Source organism: Leopardus geoffroyi, chromosome A2 (assembly GCF_018350155.1).
Source record: "Leopardus geoffroyi isolate Oge1 chromosome A2, O.geoffroyi_Oge1_pat1.0, whole genome shotgun sequence".
Lineage (NCBI taxonomy): Eukaryota > Metazoa > Chordata > Mammalia > Carnivora > Felidae > Leopardus > Leopardus geoffroyi.
Window position 1 is genome coordinate 132,573,447 of NC_059331.1, and position 24,704 is coordinate 132,598,150.

The 24,704-nt window shown below is 34.2% G+C and overlaps 1 long non-coding RNA gene and 1 other non-coding gene across 3 annotated transcripts in view; both read left to right on the plus strand.

Moving 5' to 3' along the window:
* The first annotated feature begins 1,181 nt into the window (after positions 1–1,181).
* LOC123606732 overlaps positions 1,182–24,704 on the plus strand; it is a 190,822-nt gene continuing 167,299 nt past the window's right edge. For both annotated transcript variants that reach the window (XR_006716472.1, XR_006716471.1), the window contains exon 1: positions 1,182–1,278. This is a non-coding gene — a long non-coding RNA (uncharacterized LOC123606732). The remainder of the gene's footprint in view (positions 1,279–24,704) is intronic.
* On the plus strand, positions 23,261–23,367 carry LOC123607734. Its single transcript, XR_006716883.1, has one exon. It is a non-coding gene; the product is annotated as a U6 spliceosomal RNA (small nuclear RNA).

The following is a 24,704-nucleotide window of genomic DNA, read 5'->3' on the forward strand; positions in this document are numbered from 1 at the left end:
ATCCTTACTTTCGGTCATCTTCTGTCAAATCAATGTATTGAGTATTAATTTTAGTTACCTTGTTTTTTTATTTCTAAATTTTCTATTTGAGTCTATTTCAGAGATTCTAGTTCTCAGCTGAAATTCTCCGTCTTGTTCGCTATTTTATCAAATGTGTTATTTCAATATACTATTTATTTTAAATTTAGTGTATAATTAAATCCAATTTCTGGATCAAATAATTTTTTCTTATGTTATATTTTTGTTTTGTTTTGTTTTGGACATTTGGTGTTGTCTGGTATGCCAGAGTTGTTTGCTAGAATAAAAAACACTGATCATGAATTCTTATAAAGATCATTTGTGGTTCTGATGATGTTATAATTCTCCACCTAAGATTTCCTTTTTATTGGTCAAAAGTTAATAAAGGAGTTGATACTCTTAAACTAGGGTATTGACCTAATTCAAACAAAAATTTCAATATTTGTAAAGGCTGTTTTATTTCTGGTTTGCCCTTACTGTCTCCAAGCTGCAAATTTTCAGTGGTACCAGTGGAATCCTGGGCTGTTTATCATTGTTCTTTCTCCTTGTGATTTCTAATTTCTGATTTTTGTTTTTGTGGTCTCTTAAGATTTCCAAGAGCTCTATCCAGCTTTTCAGCCTCTTAGCTACTATTTTCTGCTAAACTTCTCCATCTCTCAGCTATGTTTTATAGATTGGAAAATGCCTCAAGGAGTAGAATATTGGATTCACTCATCTACATGTCCATCCTTTCTGGAACATTTAATTCTCTGGTTCTTGCTGGTTTCTTAATTTTTCTAATGCCTTCAGATAGATTTTTTTAAATGTTTTACACAGATTTAATAGTTATTCTTGGTAAGAGGGTTGGTTTAATATACCCCCATTCACAAAAATGGCCAAAATCAAAAAGCAAGAAATTGAATAATAAATATATAGGAAAAAGTAGGGAAAATGAATAATACTTTTAATATCTAAAAGCAAGTCACAAAATGAGAGATGTAAATATAAAAATAATTAAAATAAAAATAAGAATTATGAAATTATGACAATAAAAATTCAGCAAATTTTATGGAGTTTCTAAAAAGCTAATAGAGTCAGATCCATTTCCCAGTTTGGGCAGGAGAACCTATTTTCTTCCCCAAGACACCTATCTTCACTTTTTCTTTTTATTCTCCAATAGGGGCCCTCGGAAGGTTAAAGCTCAGGTGGAACTTCTTTGAAAAATATCCACAGCCCTTACTGAAGTGCTCTGGAATTTCTCTGCAGTCCTGGACTAAGCAGGTAGGTCTCTTTGGTCACCAGAGGGTACTTCAGAGAAAAAGAAATGATTCCAGGTTTGGATCATGGAGGATAAAAGATGAATCTGCAACATCTTTTTCTGTTAAAGGATAACAAAATGTTAAAAGAATTATGGGGATATAATCAAAGGGCAAAGAAACGAGCTTAAATGTCTCCCTTTGGAAAAATCTGGGATTATTTGAGGATAGATTGAAATAATGATACATATGATTATAAAATAAGAATCCATTTGTCCATGCTTATATAAATAAGAATATAAATAAGTAAATTAAAGGGTGATAAAAGAAAGTTCTTCCTTTAACAGAATGTCAAGTAATAAGATATAGAAGAAAAAAATTCAATTAGAAAATCGTCATTGGTTACTAAAACTAGTGGTTGAAAGCTTGGTGATTAACAGGATATTTATATAATATATATTCCCCCAAATAACATTAATTATATAGGGGGAAAGTAATCTTACAGTGAAGAAACCTAGTGGACACTTCATAAATATGTAAGGTAACAACTCCAACAGTAGGACAAACCAACCTCATATTTCTCCTGATGCTGAGGCTGCATATATTCTGTGGTATTCTTGCTAAACATGCATAAAATGAATCTAACAGGGAAATGTCAGATACATTAAATAGAGGGAGACTGTACAAAATAACTGGCATATACTCTTCAAAAAATGTTAAGATCAAGAAAAACAAAGAGAGACTGAAAAGCTGTACAAGATTAAATGAGACTAAAGCTACATGACACCTAGCTGCCATGCATGATTCTGGACTAGATTCTGAAGTGGAAAAAAAGAAGTAGATATTTGGGCAATTGACACAATTTAAACATGTACTGTGAATTAGATAATGGCATTATATCAATGTTACATTTTCTGATTTTTGACAGTTGTATTATAGTTATACAGAAGAATGTTCTCCTCCTTCTTAAGAAACATATACTGAAGTTGTTTGTATTTGTGTTTATATATAGATAATTGGAGAGAAATAGAGCAAATAAATGAGGCAAAATATACCAACTGATAATCTAGGTAAAGCACAAAATTCATTGTGCTATTTTGGCAACCTTTCTATAAATTTGAAATTATACAAAAATAAAACGTTTATAAGAAAATAAATTAGATGAAAAATCCCCAAAACTATAAGGTATAACTGAATGGAGTCCAGCCACTGAGAGTGGCAAGAAGCCAGTGATATTTATAACTATGTAAGAAGAAGCAGAGGGCAAGAAAATAAGGACAACATCCTGATATAAAAATAAGCAAAAGACAGTTTATAAGGAAAAATACAAATGACCCTTGAACATATTAAAATGAGTTCAGTGGCACTCATAAGAATAGGTGATACTACATTGAGGTATTGGCTGTATTTTACAAAACAATAATTGCCGACAATATTTGAAAAAAAGTTTTCTCATGTCAGTGGAAATGTGAAATTCCATATCTAGAAAAATTATATATGAGTTTACCTATTGATACCATTCCTAGGAATATAACAGAATGATACACTATAAAAATATTAAAAGACATATAAACAACTCCAATTACTGCCAAAAGTCCATCAGCAAAAAAGTGGTTGAATGATTAGAATACATCCACACAATGAAGTTTTAGGGTCCTTTAAAAAGAAAGGAGGTAGAACTTTATATATTACATACTACATAGTGGTATCCAGGACAGCTTTTTTAGACGAAAAAAATGCAAGTTGGAGAAAATGTGTATAATATACTACCATGCATCTAAGAAAAGATGGAAGGAAGTAATGACATATTAATATATTTGTTTATAGTTAAAAAAAGGATAGGGATGAGGCAAAAAGTGAACAAAAATTGTTGCCTAAGTGGGGTCAAGGGAAGACGAGACAGAGAACTTCTCTGGATGTACCTTATTTATATATGTATTTGACAAGAATCAATCATTACTAAACATCTCTGTGATGGGGGAGAGTGGGAGAGAGAGAGAAAAAGATTATATAGCCTTCATGAGGCTTGATTATATTGGCCTAGAGAGCTATGTAAGAATACTCAGTGGCTTATTCACAGTGTATACCTGCAGTAGGAGATAGGGTGAGTCTTTCAGGAGATGATGTGAGGAAGGGAGCAGAAAAAGGGAAGGTAAGAAAAGAAAGAAACTGCTTTAGGTAAATGTGGCCAGTGGGAACACATAAATAAAATAAAATGCAAGGATTTCAGATGTGCTATGGTCCTATTATTAAAATTATCTTTATTAATCAGAGATATTTTTAAAAAGATGATCACTGAAATATTAATGGTATTTTTCTCAGGGTGGTAGGATTTTAGATTATAATTAATTTGCTTTATATTTATGTATTTTTCATCTCTTTTCAAACAATGACACTATGCTATTTATAAACTCTAGAACAATGCAATAAGGCAATTTCTATTCTAGACAAAAAGAACTAGTAGTACATACCAATAAAGAATAACTAAAACATGGGGCACCTGTGTGGCTCAGTTGGTTGAGCATCTGACTCTTGATTTCGGCTCAGGTCATGATCTCACTTAGTGAGATGGAGCTCCACGTCAGGCTCTGTGCAGGCAGCATGAAAAACATGCCCCTCTCCTGCTTGCACTCTCTATGTCTCAAAATAAATACATAAACATTTTTTAAAAGGTTTTAAAAAATAACTAAAAGAGCAGCACTCCAAAATGAAAATGGATAAAAGATGTGAACACTTAATAGATAAAATATAAAGTAAATATATATTTAGAATTATAGTCAACTCTTTAATCAAATAAATACAAAATTACAAAACAACTTGGATACAGGCAGGAGAGAAATGGGAGTGAAGGATTACTCTTGAGGTTATTTACCTGAACAAGTAGAAGAATGATTAGTGATTGATAACATGGGAAACATCCCAGGGAGAAAGACAAGGAGTCTGGTTTTAAGTTGAGATGCCTATAAGATATCCAAGTAGAGAAGCCAACTTGTCATTTGGATGTATGAGCCCAGAGATAGGAAAAAGTTCCAGACTGGAGCTGTAAAGGCACGTGTTGCCCACAAAGTAACAACATTCGAAGCCTTGAAACTAGAAGAAATCATGCAACTGATTGTAAAATAGTTCTAAAGACTGCATTCTAATGTTCAATTACAATTCCATTGATTCAGTCCTAATGTGTGCCAAATGTTCAGAGTGTGGGAAAGAGTAAAGATATCAGGAGAAGAATTTTTGAGATAGAAGGAAAACCAGAATGTTGTGATTTTCCTGAAAAAAGAAATGTTTTAGAAAAGAGAAATAATCTAACTCAGAAAGGTATTAACTGAGAACTGATCATTAGATTGATCAACATAGAGGTCACTGACAAAAAAGACAAGTTTCAGGGGAAGTGATAGGGTGAAATTCATTCAAGTGTGTTCGAGAGAGTAGGAAGGAATAGGAGAAGGCTTGCAGATAGTGAGGCTAGATAACTTTTTTTTGAAGTTTTCAGTAAAGGGCAGCAGCGTATAGGGAAATAGCCATAGGGGTGTTTGTGTCAAGACAGACCTTTTCTTTTAAGATGGGAGAAGATATTAAATATAGGTTAATGAAACTTTATTACTAGTCAGAGAAATATTAATAATAAGAAAGTGAATTAATTGCTGGAGAGTAGATGAAGGAAGATGGAATCTAATGTAAAAATGAAACAGTCAGCCTTCATTAGGAACACAGGATGTTCACATAGAGTAAATGGGTACAAATATGCATCAGAGAGTAGATATAGTGGTCAGGGCTATTGAAATTTTTTATATTACTGCAATTTTTCAATGAAGTTAGCAGTAATGCCTTCAGTTGAGAATGTGGATGCATAAGCAGGTATTGACAATTTGCAAATAGAGGGGAAAGAAATGTCTGGGTTAAAACAATAGAGGATATATTTCCCACAGCATTTAAGTTGATGTGCTCTGGGTAAATATTTAAGGCATAATGTTTATCTTTTCTCTGGTCAACCATGATTTTTTTATTTGTAATTTCATAGGGAAGAATTAACTGCACTCTAAATGTATGGTGACTCCAAGAAATACCGTTATACCCTTTAACTAAACACAAGCTTATATATTTATTTCTTCAAGTGGTAGAAGAATCAATATTATAAAGTCACTGAATCAGTGATCTCTATACATGGCTATCCTCAAACTTTGAAAATCAGATTAAGTAAATTATTATATGAATAACCTAAGTGGGCATTATAAATGATACTATAACTTATTCTATCCATTTATTTTAATGATAAACATATTGATGTTTTTATTATCATTTAGAGATAATTTTCCCTTGATTTTATTCCAGTTTCATAGGTAGAACATGTAGGTCTAATTAGATTTTCAAGAGCAAACCTTTTTCATTACCAATATTGACACTCCAGACAATGAATGGAAGAACTAATATTCTTATATAGTCTAAATAAAAAGCTGGTGTAGTCTTCATTTCTATATGTCAGCTTGGACATATAGAAGGATCTTTGTCCTGACAGATATTTTCTCCCACAGAAGTGCTTCATTTTGATTATGGTTTGAATTTGAATTAGAATTTTTCCTTCTATGTTTTTCTTTAAGGCTACTGAGAGATGTTAATGTATTTATCTTATGTGTAAACCCTTCAACATGACCCATTCCTTTAGATTTGTGCTACTCATTATGGTAACCAACAAATATCTATTGAAAACTTATAATATGTTTGGAACAAGCAAATAACTTAATTTTCTATTTAACTGTAATTAATTTGCATTTGAAAAAATGAATTATTTAATAATATTTTTCCATTAAATACAACTTTATTGCTTTCATGAGACTGACTTCACTTTAGCCATTGAAAATGTAGCTTACAATTAGAATGAGCTGTAAGTGTAAAACATAAACAAGATTTGAAGATTTAGTATGTTAAAAAAAGATAAAATATCAACTTGATAAATTTTTATATTAACTACCTATTGAGATGATAGTGGTTTAGATAAATTAGTTTAAAAAATACATAAAAATAAAATAGTAATAGGTAATAGAGAAATGAGTACTCATCTTCTAAAAACTTTCTAATAAACTTCCTGGTTTCAAAGGACTAAGTCTACCTACACTGATACCTTATAAGAGAAGTTGGTAGCATGTGCATTCCAAGTCAAACAGTTAAACATATTACTGGCTCTTGATATTTTTAGTTTTGTTCTGTTTTTTGCTTGGTTGGTTGGTTTTTGATCACTGCCTTTCCTTCCTTCCTTTCTTTCTTTCTTTCTTTCTTTCTTTCTTTCTTTCTTTCTTTCTTTCTTTCTTTTTTCTATTTCTTTGTTTTTCTAATTTTGTTTTCCAAGGAAATAGAGCAGCATGGCCAGCCCTGGTCAAATTTATCAAATTGGTGTTTTATTTGGCATCTTTTTTTCTCTCTTGGTGATATCCTATCTCCTTTTGACACTATATTTAATGCCTAGGCTACCCAAGCTCTCCATTTGGAGCACCACACAAAGGCTTTATCTTTGCAAGAGAATAAGTCAATCACTGCAAATATTTCATGACCATTTATTACTACTTCATGGGCATGATGCTTCATTGCATAAAATGGAAATTTCAGGCTTTATAACAGGCAATTGGAGGATATATTCTGTGAATGTCAGAAGTTTTGGACCAAATTCAAATGTTACTATTGGACAGTTGTCTATTTCTCCTACTGGGCCTATTAAGGACCTATTGGTGGGTCCTATTAAAAGCAATTTAACTTTTTGATTTTTTTTCTTGTTTGGCAAAGGAAAGTGTATAAATTCCCAAAGCTCTGGTAGAATGCAGTACTCTCTTTGCAGAGGTAATCATTCATTTTCAAAATTCTAATATTAGAGTTTCACTAAAAATACTTATAGTATGTTGATGCAGCAATTCTGCATTCTCTTCACCTAACCAGTGTAAAAGATTCCTGCAAATATTAGATGAGAGGCATTCTTGAGTTAGCATAACTTTATTTATTCCCTGGTGCGTGGGATCTCATTGCTTTGGTCCATGTGGGATAGTCCTGAGAGTGATGGATGACTCACTGTGAAACAGCTGTGACCTGACAGAGATCTTGCTGGCAGTGCATTTTCTTTGTAAATTTGATTTAAAAAAAAAGCAATCACCATTATGTCATTGCATTCTTGTGCTTCAGTATTGGTGGCTGTATTCCCCAAGGATGGAGAAACACCCTTGTATGGGGGTTGATGGAACAGGTGGGCTGGTCTGGAGAGCATGAAGATGAGGGAAGAAAGATGAAAATATATATAAGCATTTGCAGAACAAGCTGGCCTATTTACTATTAAAGCTGGGACAGACACATTATGTGATGTTTTGAAATTCTTAGAGATGGTCTGCTGGGACTAGTAATCATCAGTGGATGCTGTGTAAAGCAGATCCCAGGCAAAATTACCTAGAGCCTCATAGTACACTCCTCTATGGTCCTTTTCCATCTCTTTCTTGAATTGAGGGCCTTGGCACATCCTTAGTTTATCTGGTTTTCAATTTCTCCATCACTAACGAGAGATAAAAATAGTATCCATCTCTCGGGTAGTTTTAAGTATTAATATGTGTAACACTTTAAGAACGGTAGCTGGCCTATGTATGCACTGAAAATGTGTGATCTTTATTGAGAAAAACCAAACAGAATTATTTGATTTTTGCTCAAGACCTTGGCTCTATTCTTCTTGAACAAAATTAGATGATCCAAATCTCTTTCTCATATCCTCATCAAACTTATTGGTCTTATATCCCCCCTTCCATAATAGTAAAAGCTTCAAACTAGCAGCCAACTGCTGAATCTGGCATGTGGATGAGTTCTTTTGTGCCTGTACAGTTAAAAGTTTAATTAAATGCCAGTATTTACAAGCTTAGATTCAGACATTTCTTATAAAAGTATGATTTCTACTTCCCTTGGAAAAAATAAAAAACTCTCAACCATGGGACAGCTCTCCCAATGGGAATACTCAGTTGGAACTGTATACAGTAGTAGCAATATCCTTTTAATTCTACTTATATCTTCCAACTTCCCAGTCTCCAGCTATCCCTTATTTTTTCTTACAACCCAACCCTGTTCATTTTCCACTGCTGTTCTGGGCCCTGTAATCCAGGTATCACAGCTGTCTTCCATAGTTGGGTTGTTTGTAACTAACAGAGCACTAGAAAAGAGAAAAAGAAGAGTTAGTCTAGACATGGAGAAAAATGCCATGCCATATTTGTATAGGAAAACATTTAATTCACATTCCCTGAGTCCTGCACATATGCCAAGCACTGCTCTTAGTGGCCAATATCTGTTAATTCACTTGACCTTTACCCCGGTCACAATTAGGTGTTAGAATTTATTCTAAACACAATAGGAAGTCACTGAGGGATTTTAAGTAGAGGAGACATAATACACATACAATTTACATATATAAATATCACTGTTGTTGCAGTGCAGAGCTTGGAAGGGGTGAAAGAGAGGATACAGGGGAGCCAGTTAAGTAATTACCACAGTAGTTAACAAAGAGAGAATATTGGTGATTTGGACTAGATGACAGGAGTGATAAGAAAGTAAGCTATTAGGGCTATAACCCAAAGTACTTAGAAGAAAACATTGTTTCCTGTGGAAAATAAGGGCATAATCTGCCCCTTTTCAGCACCTGGCCACTCTCCTCCATTTGCTTGTTCTATTCTAGTCCCACCAATATTCCCCCTTTCCTTAAAAGCCAGGATTATTCCAACCTCAGGACCTTTGCGCTTACTATGACATTTTCATCCCAGGGTGTCACACCATCGTTCTTCCTACCATAGTTCAATGCCTCTTTCTATTCCACACTGTCTTATTACATCATTATGTTTTAAATGCTATCATATATTGCCATTTAATTGCCATAAAACATCATTCTGTTTTAAATGCTATCATATATTGCCATTTAATATTTTTTGTTTATGTGCATTCTTGATTACTTATACTTGATTTTGTTCTGCGATATTGAGTTTGCTCATGTGGAGACCACATTTTGAAAACCACTGCCCTACATAATTGGCTCTTCAACTTTCCAGCAAAAATATATCAACCATTTATTTTCATGCTAATAAAAAAAAAGAATGTAGATAATTTGGTTGCTGTTGAATCAGTAGTTCTCTGCATGTAGGTTTATTTTACATATCAATACTGCTTAATACAGCAGTCTTTTTTTTTTTTTTTGCTTATAAGCATTTTCACTGATTAATATAATCCTTGTGAATATTTTTAAAGAAGGAAATTTAGGTATTAAAGTCATAATTGTCAGTTTTGAGAATTTGGTGAGATGGGCATTTACATATGGTGCTAGAGCTATCTGTCAAATCAAGAGCTACACCGTCCATTCTGTCCACTCAGCCCACAGAAATGGGTCCACGTTCTGGTATTGGAAGAAAGATAACTGCTAATCACCTTAGGCCATTGCCATTTTAGTCGTTATCAGTCCAGAAATAAGGTCTTCAAAAAGTCTCTGGACTCAGAATGTACCTGAATGTCTCCTTGGTGTCTCTGTACCTGCCTTGTTCGTTTGAAGTGGACCTAAAGTTGGATGCTTTTAGTAACCTTAGGGAGTGAGGAATCTAACAGACCAGAAGTCACACAAACAGTCAGTCAGTCAGTCAGTTATCTCCATGTGTTTATTTTTATGATTTATTTTTTAATTTTTAGGTTGGAAGAAAAACCCCGTTAGTACTCAAGGACCAATTCTGTTAACTCTATTTTCATATAAGGAAAGTGTTGTATTATAGTTGCTTGCTACCATTTTCCATTTCTTACTACATTATCAAGCCTCCAAGTTTCAATACAGCAGACCTACATATAGCCAATCATACCTTCAACTTACATAATATATTTTGAGAACCCATCCTGTCTTATCATTAGCACAAGATGCTTTCTTATATCAAATTTGGATGTTCATATATCAGCTAATTACCAGATATTTAGACTATACTTTGGTAATATTTATCTCTAAACAGTATGACAATGATTCTTAAAAAAGACTTCTTAGAGAATGATGGACAAATTATTTCACCCTCAGGGCTTAGATTCAACAACTAGAACAAAAGGAAAATAATAGTACCTCATAATAGGATTGTAATGGTGATTAAATCAAGTATCATATTAAAGAGTAATTAGTCTGTGTCTTGCATATCAAAAGTACTAAAATTGGTTCCCTCAATTATCTAGGTATGTGTCTTATTGCAAAGAAAATTTCATGACTTGGATTTCTTAAGGAATTTGTGCTACTTACTCTAATACTTGATTGTATTTAGTCTTCTGTTTTCTAAAAATTAATGCAATACAAAAAAAATAGAGACTTGCAAGGTCTCAGTCTATATTATATATTAACTTATAGAGAAAAAAATCCAAAGAAAGTATACCAAATTCTAAAAATATTTTCAAAGATTTTGACTAAAATGTGAGATACAATTAAGAAGTAACAATCAGTATGAAAATGTTTAAGTGATATATAATCCAATTGCAATGAGAATCCCTGGTATCCAGATTGAGTTCGTCGTGTGTGTGTGTGTGTGTGTGTGTGTGTGTGTGTGTGTGTGTGTATAATGTTTTTTTGAGAGAGAGAGAAATTGTGTGCACTTGCAATGGGACAGGGGGAGGGGGAAAGGGAGGGGGAGACAGAGAATCATTTTTTAAAATGTTTATTCATTTGTGTTGAGACAGAGGGAGGGGGGAGAGAGAATTCCAAGCAGTCTCTGCACTGTCAGCACAGAGCCTGATGTGGGAGTGCTCAGATTTAGGAACCACGAGATCATGACCTGAACCAAAACCAGGAATTGGAAGCTTAACCTAGTGAGCTATCCAGGTGCCCCCAATATATTTTTCTCATAAAAGGAACCAGAGTTCCTTGGAGAAATGACTGATTCTAGATTGAGAGCAAAAAGTGTGCAAACTGAACTGAGAACATCTTAATATGCCAAAAAAACAAAGAAGTATCAGATTGCTGGTTTTCTGTCAAAGGACTCAGAAAACGAACTCCAGGAGACTCTGAATAGTTAAATACAGTTATCTTTGAACATTAGCAAGAATACTGATTGCAATGTATTGAAACTCTTTTAATGTTTTTAAATCTGTAAGTTTAGGATAATAGCAAAAAATAAAATAAACACTACAAGTTCACTGATCACCTTTGGAACATGGTAGGGAAGCAATCATACAGGAAATAAAATAAATGAATCTATGCTTAATTTTTCTATATGAACTGTATATTACTATAATCAAATAATTCATAAAATTTCTTTTTATAGAAATCTTCTAGCTAAGACATGAAAGCAGAAATTATAGAATAAGATAATCATAATTTTTAACCTGAATTAAATGATCTAGATAATGATCACCAAAGGCTGCTGACAACACACACACTTGGACATATACACACACATGCACACACACACACACACACTCACACACATACTCACACACACACACATACACACATCAGGCATTATGTATCTTCTGGTGGAAGTATAGAAGAACCCCTAGAATATCAAACTTGAGTCTCAACAGTCCTCTAGATCTAACTACCATTTTATAGGCTATCCAGGGAGTAGAGTGGTATGTTAATTTGATAACACAAGGATACAATCAGCAAAATGTAGGATGTACAGAAAAAACTCTACAGAAAATTGAACTGGATTCTTCAACAAATAAACGCTAAGGGAAGAAAAAGGGCAGAGAGAATGAACAGATAAAAAGTGATTTAAAAGATATACCAATTAAAATATGTGAGCTTTATATGGATTCCAATGTGAACAAATTTTTAAAAAATTAGAAAAGATAACCAGGGAGATGTTAATTACATTAAGAAATTATTTTTAATATTATGGGATGTGAAAATAATAATATAGTAAAATGGCAATATGATTACATTGGTAAAAGATTTCTTTTAGAGAGCTTTAGAGTTATATGCTGAAATATTTTTAAGTGAAAAACTACTTTTGGGGTGCTTAATGGGTAGGGTATAGGTATAGGTAAAGTAAGAATTGTTAATTGCTGAAGCTGAGTATATGAGAGTCCATTAAACTGTTGTCTCTACTTTTGAGTTTGATTGACTTTCCTATAATAAAATGGTAAGAATTAATAGCTCTCAGTAAGATGAAAATGCATAGTTTCCTAGAGCTTTTATATGAATACTGGTTACAACAGCACTTTTAGCAAGCATTTCATTAAATCTTTACTTGAAAAGTTTTAGGAAAAGTGATAAAATAGCATCAAAATCAGCATTATAATCTCCTGCTCTTTATTCCTTTGCAAAAATCACCATCAGCCCACCCTTCTATTATACATTTTAAAAAGTTATCTGTCTATGAAGGGTCACTTTGAGGAAGGCAGAAAAGTGAGAATGTAAGGTAAAATTTATTTCAGAAAATGAACCTATTGGGACTTAATGCTTTATCTACTTAATGTTTTTATAACTATGTACACATTTCTTAATTCTTAGGAGTAAGAAAGTAAGCATTGACAACAAGTAGGAATATTATCTTTTTCTAATGATCTGAGAATGGAACCCCCATTATGACATGTAAATTTATTGCTTGATTTTTGTGTGTTTTACTTTTATATATATTTTCAGGAACACATAGTAAATGAGACTACTGTACATTTATAAAGAGCTAAATAAAGTTTAATCTTTGCCTCAGTTTCTTTGTTTGAAGCCATTTGAAAAACTAGAAATTCAGATGAATATTAATGTTATATTTTATCACAGTGTTATTACTAGTGAAATTTTGAAAGTAACTTAGATTCAAACCAAACAAAATCATTTAAATTATAACATTTGTGGGGGAATATTTTGTAGTGTTGGAGAAATCTAATTAAAACCAAATCTCAGGGCACCTGGGTGGCTCAGTCGGTTGAGCGGCCGACTTCGGCTCAGGTCATGATCTCACAGCTTGTGAGTTTGAGCCCCGCATCTGGCTCTGTGCTGACAGCTCAGAGCCTGGAGTCTGCTTCTGCTTCTCTGTCTGCCTCTCTCTCTGCCTCTAACCCACTCGCATTCTGTCTCTGTCTCTCTCAAAAATAAATTAACATAAAAAAAAAAAAACAAATCTCCCAACCCAGAAAACCACTCCACAAAAGTAATAGAAGAAGAGAACACTTTTGTTATTGAGTAATCATTAAATCAGCATGTGATGCACATTACAGGCAATCTGCTGAGATTACAAAAACAGAAAGAAATCTCAACTTTTTATATAACCAAGCATATACAATCCATTACACATGTTGTGAAGGTAACCAATAACCAGTCCTCTAGTAAGATTTAACAAAACCATTTCTCACACTTAGTTCAATTTATTTACCTGGTGATTGAGATTAGCTAATTAACTTTACCCAAAGGAGAAGCAAACTTCTCATATCTTTATGACAGGAGGTAGTTTTGTAACTTGAAGCAAGATGCCCACATTGTTAGGCACCAACCTTTCCACAGAAATCCAGAGATAATGGTATTACCTCCTTTGATCCTTATATTTCACAGAGAAGGATTCCAAGTACTTGAGAGAGACATGCCTGGTTATAAAGCTGACAAAAGGCCTACTTGGCTTTCAAAAGAATTTAGATACATTTCAAAAGAGGAGAAAGTACTTAGCAATTTCAAGTTTTCTAAAGTAAATGTCCTAAAGGAAAGGAGGGGAGGGAAATCTATTCCCTCATTTTTTAAAAAAAAATTTATTAAAGACCTATTTTTTTAGAGCAGTTTTAGGTTTATAACAAAATTGAGAGGGAGGTCCAGAGATTTCCCATATATTTCCTGGTCCCACACATTCATAGCCTTCCCCATCATCAACATCACTAACCAGATTGGTGCATTTTTTTTTAACCAAGGATGAACCTACACTGACGTATCATAATAACCCCAAATCCATGGTTTCCATTAGGTTTCACTCATGGTGTTGTACATTCTATGGGTTAATGTATAATGACAAATACCATTATAGCATCTTGCAGAGCGTATTCAATGTCTTAAAAACCCTGTGTGCTATGCCTATTCACCTCTCCTCCTCCACCACAGTCAATGACTGATCTTTTTGGTTATCTCCATAATTTTGCCTTTTCCTGACTGTCATATAGTTGAAGTCACATGGCATGTAGCTTTTCCAGATTAGTTTCTTTCACTTAGTATGCATTTAAGCCTCCACTATGTCTTCTCATGGCTTGACAGTTCATTTCTTTTTAACAATGAATAATATTCCATTGTCTGGATGTGCTACAGCTTATTTATCCATTGACCCACTGAAGGACATCTTGGTGGCTTTCAAGTTTTGGCAATTTTGAATAAAACTGCTATAAACACCCACATGCAGGTTTTTGTGCAGACATTTAGGTTTTCAACTCCTTTAGGTAAATACCAAGGAGAAAGATCATTGCATCATATGGTGAGAGTATGTTTATTATTGTAGGAAATGGCCAAACTGTCTTCCAAAGGGGAAATATTTGCATTTCCTCTGGCAGTGAAGAGGAGCTCCTGTTGCTCTCTATCCTTGCCAGTATTTGGCATGGACAAGCGTTCTGGGTGACAGGCATTCTAATATGTGTGTGGTAGTATCTCATTGTCATTTTAATTTGCATTTCCCTGATGGCATGACATGGATCATTTTTCTCATGTGTTTATTTACCATATTTATATCTTTTTTGGTGAGGTATCTGCTAAGGTATTTGGCCCAGTTTTTAATTGTGTCATTTGTTTTCTTATTTAAGAGTTCTTTTGTAAGTGTTAGAATTTCTTCACAATCTGGCCATCACTTGTTATTGTTTGCATGGTATATGTATATGTATCTGTATATGTATGTGTATGTGCATATATATGTGTGTGTGTGTATATATAATGATATGTATTCACACCATATGTAGTTACGTATATATATCATTATCATATATATATGCTAATTGTAACAGGTGCCAGGTGATTTCTCATTGTGGTTTTGATTTGCATTTCTCTGATGATTAGTGATGTTGGTCACCTTTGAAAAATGGCCCTACTGGCCACTCATGTGTCTTTTTTGAAGAAATGTGTACTCAAGTCCTTTATCCACTTTTAAATTGTTTTTTTCAGCTCTGGAGCTGTAGGAATTCCTTATGTATTTTGGAAATGAACCTCTTATCAGATATATGGTTTATTAATATTTTGTCTCATTCTGTTGATTGCCTTTTCACTCTGTTGAGTGTTTACTTTACTAGGCAAAAGCTTTTGAATTTGGTATGATTCCACTTGTTCTTGCTTTTGTTGCTTGTGCTTTAAATGTCATATTCATGAACTCATTGCCAAAACCAATGTCATGAAGCTTTAGCCTATGTGTTCTTCTAGGAGTTTTAAAATTTCAGGTTTTAATCCATTTTGAGTTCATTTTTGTGTATGATGTAATATAGTGGTTCAGTTTCATTGTTTTGCATTGTGGATATCCAGTTTTTCTATCAGTATATGTTGAAGAGACTATTCTCTTTCCACTGCTTATTTTTGGCTCCCTTGTTGAAGATCAATTGATTTGTATATGTGTAGGTTTATTTCTGGGCCCTATTCTGTTCTCTTGTTCTATATGTCTGTCTTTATTCAGTACCAACTGTTTTCATTACTATAGCTATGTAATATATTTTGAAATGGGAAGGGTAATGGTTCCAGCTTTGTTCTGTTTCCTCAATATCACTTTGGCTCTTCTGGTCCTTTTTATATAATCATAGAGAGGTCAAATGTTATACATATGTAATATGTAAAAAAATGTGTACAAAAGTAAAACCTATTTCCAATCCTGGTTTTAAAATATTTCTGGTAAGAGTTCGGTATATTCAAAATTTAAACTCCCTGTCAGTCCCTTTTAACATGTTTTCCCTCCCTCCATCCCAAGGTGGCTTTTGAAGTCAGGAGTAAGCTTCTGTAAGCTAAAGCTATGTCAGATGGATTTATTATCTGGACACAAGGAGGCAACACAATTACATGCTTTGCTCTCTGTTCATGAACTAACATTTGCACAATAACAAATCATCAACAGACTTTGAAAGAAGTTATGTGATTGGTCACTGATCATAGTTTATATCTATTATTTATATAGTGATTTGTGGACTACAGAACTAGTGGTGAAGTATATACTTTATGCACTTACAGTTAATATACTATGATCACTGAAAGTTAAACCACGTTGGTTTGGGAGCTAGTATTGTCTAACTAAACTGTGGTAACTGGAATTCTGTCATATCAGTACATGCCTGTGCTTCTGTTTCTCTGGTGGCATTCACTCTCCCATTTTCTGAAGTTATGAGTGAAAAAGGGATGCTGGGAAAGAAACTAGACTACAGGAAGGGAACATTATTAGGAGATAGTTCAAAAATATTGACTTCATTATATTGAAATATTATATGATTCATACTTATTTACTTAACATAATGCTCATAATTTTCATATTACTAATATTTAACAACATGATTTTATGACTTCATAATATTTCATCAAACAGCAATAGATAAATTTTACTGAGTGCTTCTGCATGGTAGACATTGTTCCAAGTGCTTATAGTATTATCTCATTAATCCTGTCAATATTTTGAGATTATTCCTCTTAATATTTTGAGATTATTCACATTTCATAGATGAGAAATCCAAGGTAAATAAAGATTATATGAAGACTCTAAGATGCACAGTTCATAAGTGAGAAATTCAGATTTAATTTTAAGCATTCTGATTCTACTGCCCTTTCCTCTGTTGTACTAGTCTCTACTACAATATTATGTATTAATTCTATACTTTTTTCTTGGGTATTTAGACTTACATTTTTCTTGCTTTTATACAGAAATCCTTGTATGCATTCATGGTTTCTTTAGCAAAAAAATCCATAAATGGAATTATTTCATCAAATTTTATGGATCTTTTCAAGATTTTTGTTGTATTTTGCAAATCACCTCAGAAAATATTTGTTTCAATTTACATTTTCCTAAGAAATACATTAGACTGACCATTTAAAAAACCCTCACCAACTAACAGTTCATAATTTAACATATCTTTAGTGGCTTTATATTTTTTCTTTTGTCACTTACCTTTGTTATTCTTTGCTTATTTTTGGTTGGGCTTTTTTTCAAATTATGAGTGTGCTTTTTATATATTAATGATAATAAGCTATTATTTTATATGATGGATATATTTTAACCTTTTACATTAGTATTTTAACTAGTTGTTCTGTTGCTTGTAGGAAAGTTGTGCATTTTGCATATTTGTTTTATAATTGTCCTCTTTGTGGGGCTTCTGGGTGGCTCAGTCGGTTAAGCATCTATCTGACTTCAGCTCAAGTCATGATCTCGCGGTTTGTGGGCTTGAGCCCGATGTCAGGGTCTGTGCTGACAGCTCAGAGCCTGGAACCCGCTTCAGATTCTGTGTCTCCCTCTCTCCTGTCCCTCCCCCACTCGCGCAGTGTCTCTCTCTGAAACATAAACATTAAAAAAATAATTGTCCCCTTTGCTAGATGAGACAGAAATATTGTGAAAATAGCATAAAATGAGAGACAGTATAAAGGGACATCTATGAAAATAAGGATAGAATTTATGACAGTAATGTATGGATTTTTAAATATTCAATATACAAAGTAGCATTGGGTATATAATACAAAAATACAACCATGCAGAACAGTTTCAACATCCAAAGTTCTAAGCAGATCTGCAAGGAATAAGATGGAGAATCTATCATTGCAACTAAGGAAGAAAGAATAAAACATGCAGCAGAATTGTGATTTAATACTGAGTAATAAAACCAAAGATATTTAGATTTCTTCCATTTAGGGGTGAGAGACTGAGACAAATGTGGACCCACAAGCCAAGAGAGCCAGGAAAGTGATGATTAAGCTGAATCCTCCTTAATTCAATCACATCATATCCAATCAAATAGGTGAAAAGAAGTGATAATAGCATTTATATAGATTTTGCATATTAGAAAGCCAAATGAACTGGTAGTACACTTACTTATTTAGATAATGCAAACTAAGCCTTTAGACTAAGAATTTTGGAGTTCATTATCTTTTTTTTTTTTTTAATGTTTTTATTTATTTTTGAGACAGAGAGAGATAGAGCATGAACGGGGGAGGGTCAGAGAGAGAGGGAGACACAGAATCGGAAGCAGGCTCCAGGCTCTGAGCCATCAGCCCAGAGCCCGACGCGGGGCTCGAACTCACGGACCGCGAGATCGTGACCTGGCTGAAGTCGGACGCTTAACCAACTGCGCCACCCAGACGCCCCTGGAGTTCATTATCTTTTGAGAACTTTGGTATGTCTTCCTCCATGGCAGTACCTCATTTATAGAAAAGTAACCTTAAAAGCATTATTAATACTTGATATTTGATATATAAATGTGTTCGCATGACCCTAACACTGCTTGTACTTTTTCCATTCCTGAATCTCTCTGCTAATGAATCATTTCAGAACTCACATTTTGTTTTACATTAATGAGAACAGGATTTTTAAACATCATATTCACCTATATGGATAATTGAAATGTGTGAATGTCAGAAAAATTTAATTAATGTCACACAGAAATTGACAGAGAAGATAATTCCAACTTGGAAAGCAATCAGTAATAGACTTGGTGGCCTTTATGATTCCAAAAACTGATTTTGATTTTTTTTAATGATACATCACTGTTTTAATGGGTATAGGACAAAGTTAATAACTACACCCAAATTGGTCACTTTCAAGCCAAATTATTGCAAAATATATTTAGTTATTTTTTTCTCATAAAAGATGTAATTATAACACTTAGATTCAGGCGCTCAGTTGGTTAAGCATCCGACTTCAGCTCAGGTCATGATCTCACAGCCCGTGAGTTCGAGCCCCGCGTCGGGCTCTGTGCTGACAGCTCAGAGCCTGGAGCCTGCTTCAGATTCTGTGTCTCCCTCTCTCTCTGCCCCTCCCCTGCTCATGCTCTGTCTCTCTCTGTTTCAAAAATAAATAAAAACATTTAAAAAATTTAAAAAAATAAAAAAATAAAACTTAGATTAATTTTAGGATATTTTATGTGTCAATTTTATTTTCCTTCTCTGCCTTCCTAAATGGAACTTAGTCTTTTTTTCTTTTAATTTTTTAGAGAGAGGGAGAGCGTGAGTGGGGGAGGAGGGCAGGAGAGAGAGAATCTTAAGCAGGCTCCATGCTCAGTGTGGAGTCCAATGCAGGACTCAATCCCATGACCCTGGGATCATGACTAGAGCTGAAATCAAATTGGATGCTCAACCAACAGCCACCCAGATGCCTGGAACTCTTATTCTTAAAAGCCTTTGTTCATTCCCTGCCCATTTAAGATGACCAACATGACTAGAAAAGGAATATTCAAGTTATTCTAAGTTTCCTCATTGTACTATGCTATAAAATTCATTTACCCAGTTCCTTTAAGATCTGTAACAGTGCCATATTAAGTGGTCCTTTTGGTCAAACATTAAATGAAATGATGCTTCACCTTTGCTTCTTTCCTACAAAATACCCTGAAGAGTATAACAAAAATTATTTTCATTTTGCAGTATCCAGCGGTAGTAATTTATAAGTTAGCCAATGAAAATGGTACCAATTTCATAGTTTATTCATGCAGAGATTACTAAGTTACCAAAAGCTAAAAAGTATTTTTAAAGCAAGTGTGTTATTTTTAGATGTTTAACTTTACTAGTTTTTAAAAATTTTACAAGAACATCTCAATCAAATTAGAAATTATAACCCAAATCAGCATAATCTGGGGGATTGTATAGCCTCTAAAAGTGTATTATTTACTATTAAGCTGTCCCCAGATTCTCACTTTATGCAGAAGAAAACATCTGGTCACTATTTCATTGCTGAAGATAATTAGCTTCCAATTTTCACAAATTATATTTTCACCTATGCCCCTTGCAAAGCCCAGGGACTACAGACTTGTCCAATTATTCTGACCCATCTCCCTAGGTGAATAAAAATGGAAAGCAGTTCTTTCCTGTAAGAAATTAACCCATCACCTGCTAACCTCTAAGGTTGTATCTCAGTAGCTATTAGGCTGCCATTTAAATTTTATTTTCTTATAATAAACCTACAAATGCCCAGTTGGTCACTGTTAATATCAAGAAATATTGAAACCTGATACATGATATATTTGCACTGTTGAAGAATGTCAGAGAAAATTCTTTCTGAAATCATACTTACTACTACTTATATCTAAAACATGGGCAATGGTATAGCTCCACTATTTCTGTAACTTACACTTCCATTCCTAGTTCTATTCATAAGAAAAGAAAAAGATCTTAACAAATATAATTGAAGAAGGATTGGATTCCTTACTTTATATTTTATGCATCTCAAGCACTTTTGCTTCAGCTGTGTAAATATATTTTATAACCCCTTCCACCCTTTCCTCATCCTTACTTCCACTGACTGTGGAAAATACATTTGTTTGCATTATTTCTCGGTTTTGAAAAGCTTTGTAATATAAAAGAAAAAAAAAACATTCCTGAACATAATAGAAACTTACAATTTGCTCAGCGATAGAAAGAGAATGCTCCTCTATTTTTTTTTTTTTGAGAAAATGTAAATTAGAGAATGAGAAGATATGACAGCTGAACAATCAAAGATAAAGAAATAGTTGGCCAGGGAGCCTTCCCTAGAAGAAAAGTAATATATATTTGCGAGCATAATATATATTTGTGAGCATAACTCACTCCATACAAATCAGCAAGTGAGAGCAGTCTGAGAGCAGGGATGATTCAGAAGTGAGAATAAATTGTTAGAGAACCTTCATATGGTCTAAAAATGACAAATAATCCTGATTAGTACAGTGCATTACTTGAGACTCTAAAATGTTTTTGTTCCTTCTAGAAACTTGCTCTATGTGATGATTTCTTAATAAATATCTATTTTCTGCAGGCTAATTTTGCAATAACTGTTCTACACACCATTTTGATTCTGCCATACTACTTAACCATTTCCCCCACATTGTCTCACATATATTCCCTTTGCCTAACACATTGCCCTATCTCATAGGTACATAATGTCTATTGAGTTGAATGATGAAAAGAATGTATTCAGTCCTGTTTTTCAGAGCTAGCAGCAATATGGACATGTGACCTCATTCTTCTAGATGTTATTTCCCACCATGCCTATAACTGTCATCCCCACAGGTGGACTGGTTTCTTCACCTCTCCATAAAAGCACCTTGCACTTGCTTGATTCCTTGCTTGATAAACCATTGTCACTCTACTTGCATAAATTCTATCCATTCCTCAAAGTCAATTTTAAGCCTCGGTTTCTTTGTTTGTTTTTGCTTTAGTTTTTTTTGAGACAGAGTGACAGAGTGCGAGTGGGGGAGGGGAAGAAGAGAGGGAGACAGAATTTGAAGCAGGCTCCAGGCACTGAGCTGCTAGCACAGAGCCCAATGCGGGGCTTGAACTCACGAATTGTGAGATCATGACCTGAGCCAAAGTTGGATGCTTAACCGACTGAGCCACCCAGGCATCCCAAGCTTCACTTTCTTAATGAAGCCTCCTTTCATTTCTCTTGCCCTCATTGATCATTCGTTCTTATCAGTGCCTACACCTGTAATGCATAACACTCAACCTAAATGTTGATATAATATACATGTCAACATATGTCACTGTACATAGTTATCCTTGTGTATTTGTCTATGCAAATAAAATATTAAACAATTGAAGGATCAATGTCATGTCTTTAATTTCTCATGCACATACATATAACCTAGTGAACCACTGAGAATATAATAAGCCTACAATAACATTTACAGACAGAAAAGAATATGCAATCAGACATAAAAACATACCTAGCAGTTATATTACCGTTTTCCCCCCAAATTCTATGTGTTTTTCTATTATCGGTAGGTATCCATGGACACTTTTAACAATAAATTTAAGCATTGCAAAAGGCACTGTAGACAGACTGGAGAAGTAGAATGAATATATCAATAAGGCGCTCCTCAACCAATTGGCAACATACGATATTATCTTGGGATGTTTTAAGATTTCATACAGCTCAGTTAGAGGATCCTAGAATTTTGATTTATGAGTCATGAATCACAGCTCTGTATGCTCATAATAAAGTTCAAAATGACTCTTTCTTGAATTAAATAATGTGATGTCCCAAAGAAAAGAATATGTACAGTGTGAAGGATAGAGTTCAGAGACTTTAAAACTGTTCATATTTGAAGATATATAAGGTATAATGTAATGATAATGACTAATAAAAGATTTTATTGGCAGAGGTGATGATTAGAAAAGTCATGAACTAAGACCCATGAGATAATTTACTTCTGGAGTATTGAAATCTTATTTCATGCTTGTTTGTTGTTGTTGTTTGCTTGTTCATGCATGTTTTCCTTAGTCACTGTTTTTTAGGATGTGCAAATTGCACCTAAAAATAATTCCAGAACCTGTTTACTTTTAGTTGGCAAAGAAATAAAAACAATAGGAGCTTCAGTGTGAGTTGCTTCCTTGCAAACAATGAAAGTATAAGTTTAATATGAGGTTTATATAATCAGCTTTGCAGAATAAAAAGATTTGATTCCTTCTTTTATCAAATTTAAAATTCACACTAAAAAACTTATCTATGCTTATGTAAATATATAATTTTAAATAAAAAATAAAATAAAAGGGTCACCTGAGTGGTTCAGTTGGCTAAGCATCCAACTCTTGATTTCAGCTCAGGCCAGGATCTCATGATGATGAGAGTGGGCATAGAGCCTGCTTGAGATTCTCTCTCCCTCTCCATGGCCCCTCTCCCACTCCATGTGCTCACTTTCTCTCTCTCTCTCTCTCTCTCTCTCGCTCACTCTCTTTAGATAGATAGATGGATAGAGAGAGAGATAGATAGATAGATAGATAGATAGATAGATAGATAGATAAAATTAGGGTGAAATACTTAAGTTCATTGTTCTCATTCATTGAAAATGAGCCATAAACATATTTTGACTTTTTTCAATTGCGCCTCAAAGTCAAAAAACCAAATGAAGACAACAAAGCCAATCAACTTCTTGATTAAAAAGTAGAAGAGATGCTCACTTCAGCAGCACATATACTAAAATTGAAATGATACAGAGAACATTAGCATGGCCTCTGCATGAGGATAACATGCAAATTCATGAGGCATTCCATATTTCCAAAAAAAAACAAACAGTAAAAGAGCATTTTTTTTTTTTTTTTAATCTCAGGGCCAGCATCAGCCTTCTGTTAGTGCTGTTAGGTACCCACAGAATCCTGAGTGATTAATGCATGTAATCCCATCAAATAGTCCTTATAATCTATCTACAAACTAAAGAAACAAACCTAACCATTTCCAGCCTGAACTTGGCCCTTCAACTTACATGGGCTATAGCATCTGGAGCTGAGGTGACAGGACTGGAACCTGCCTTTTTCATCAATGAGCATACTCAGAGTCAAGGGACCCTGAACTATCCACTCATGCTCCACAATCTTTGCTTAATTCATGGAGTCTCTAAAAAAGATAATAAAGTGGCCATTGCTATTAGAGTCAAAACTTAGTGCCAATGTTTGGATCCAAGTACAAGCCCCTTTTATCAATGCCTTTCACCATCTTCCTTCCTCCTATATCACAGACCTGCAGAACATCACAGGTCATTGCTGACAGATATCAGTACCTCAGACTACTGTGACCTCTACTCTGAGGTCTCTTCTGACAGCATGATCATACCACACCCACAGTGCATACAGCCCTACCCACCCCCTTTCCCAGGAATATCTTATGATGTTGAAGAAAATCTAGTAGAGAATTTAATACAAAATTGGTCATGACATGATTCCAGGTTTCATATCCTGGAAACTGGTTTAAACTTGATCTAAGCAGGTAATTGAAAGGATTAACAGAGAATCACAGGGAAAGCAATGCTCCCAAACAGCTCCCTCTCATCATACTTCCTTCCTCAAACACCCTCTTTCGCTCTCCCAGATCTTCCCTTTTTCCTCTTCTTAATCCTCTCAACAGAAGGATACTACTCTGTTGTGTCAAATTCCAGGGCACCATATGGCTATATTTACAAGTGGAAGGAATTACTATGTTAAAAATTAATGTGTGGCTTTCTCCTTGTGGTTTTTGTTGACTCTGTGCCATGGGATGAGTAAGGTGTAGCAGAACCCCCTCAAGCACCCTGCTGCCAAGCATTGCCTTATAAGCATTCTCCATCTCTAGCTAGCCACGTAGGTTCCTGGCGATTCTATTTCCAGTTGTAGGCACAGTTATATCCTTACATTAGATTCTCTTAATTTCTCAATCACATTATTGCTATGACCTCCTAAGTGGTCATTCCGCCTCTGATATTTTCTCCAACTTTCTCATTGTAATCAGGGCAACTCCCATGCTTAAAATCTTCTAATGGCTCCTGTGGTCTTCAAGATAACATCTGCATTCTTTAAATATGGGTCTCAATGCCTTCATTTTCTAGTTGCTGTTCATTCCTCCAGCATTTTTTTTTTTTTTTTTG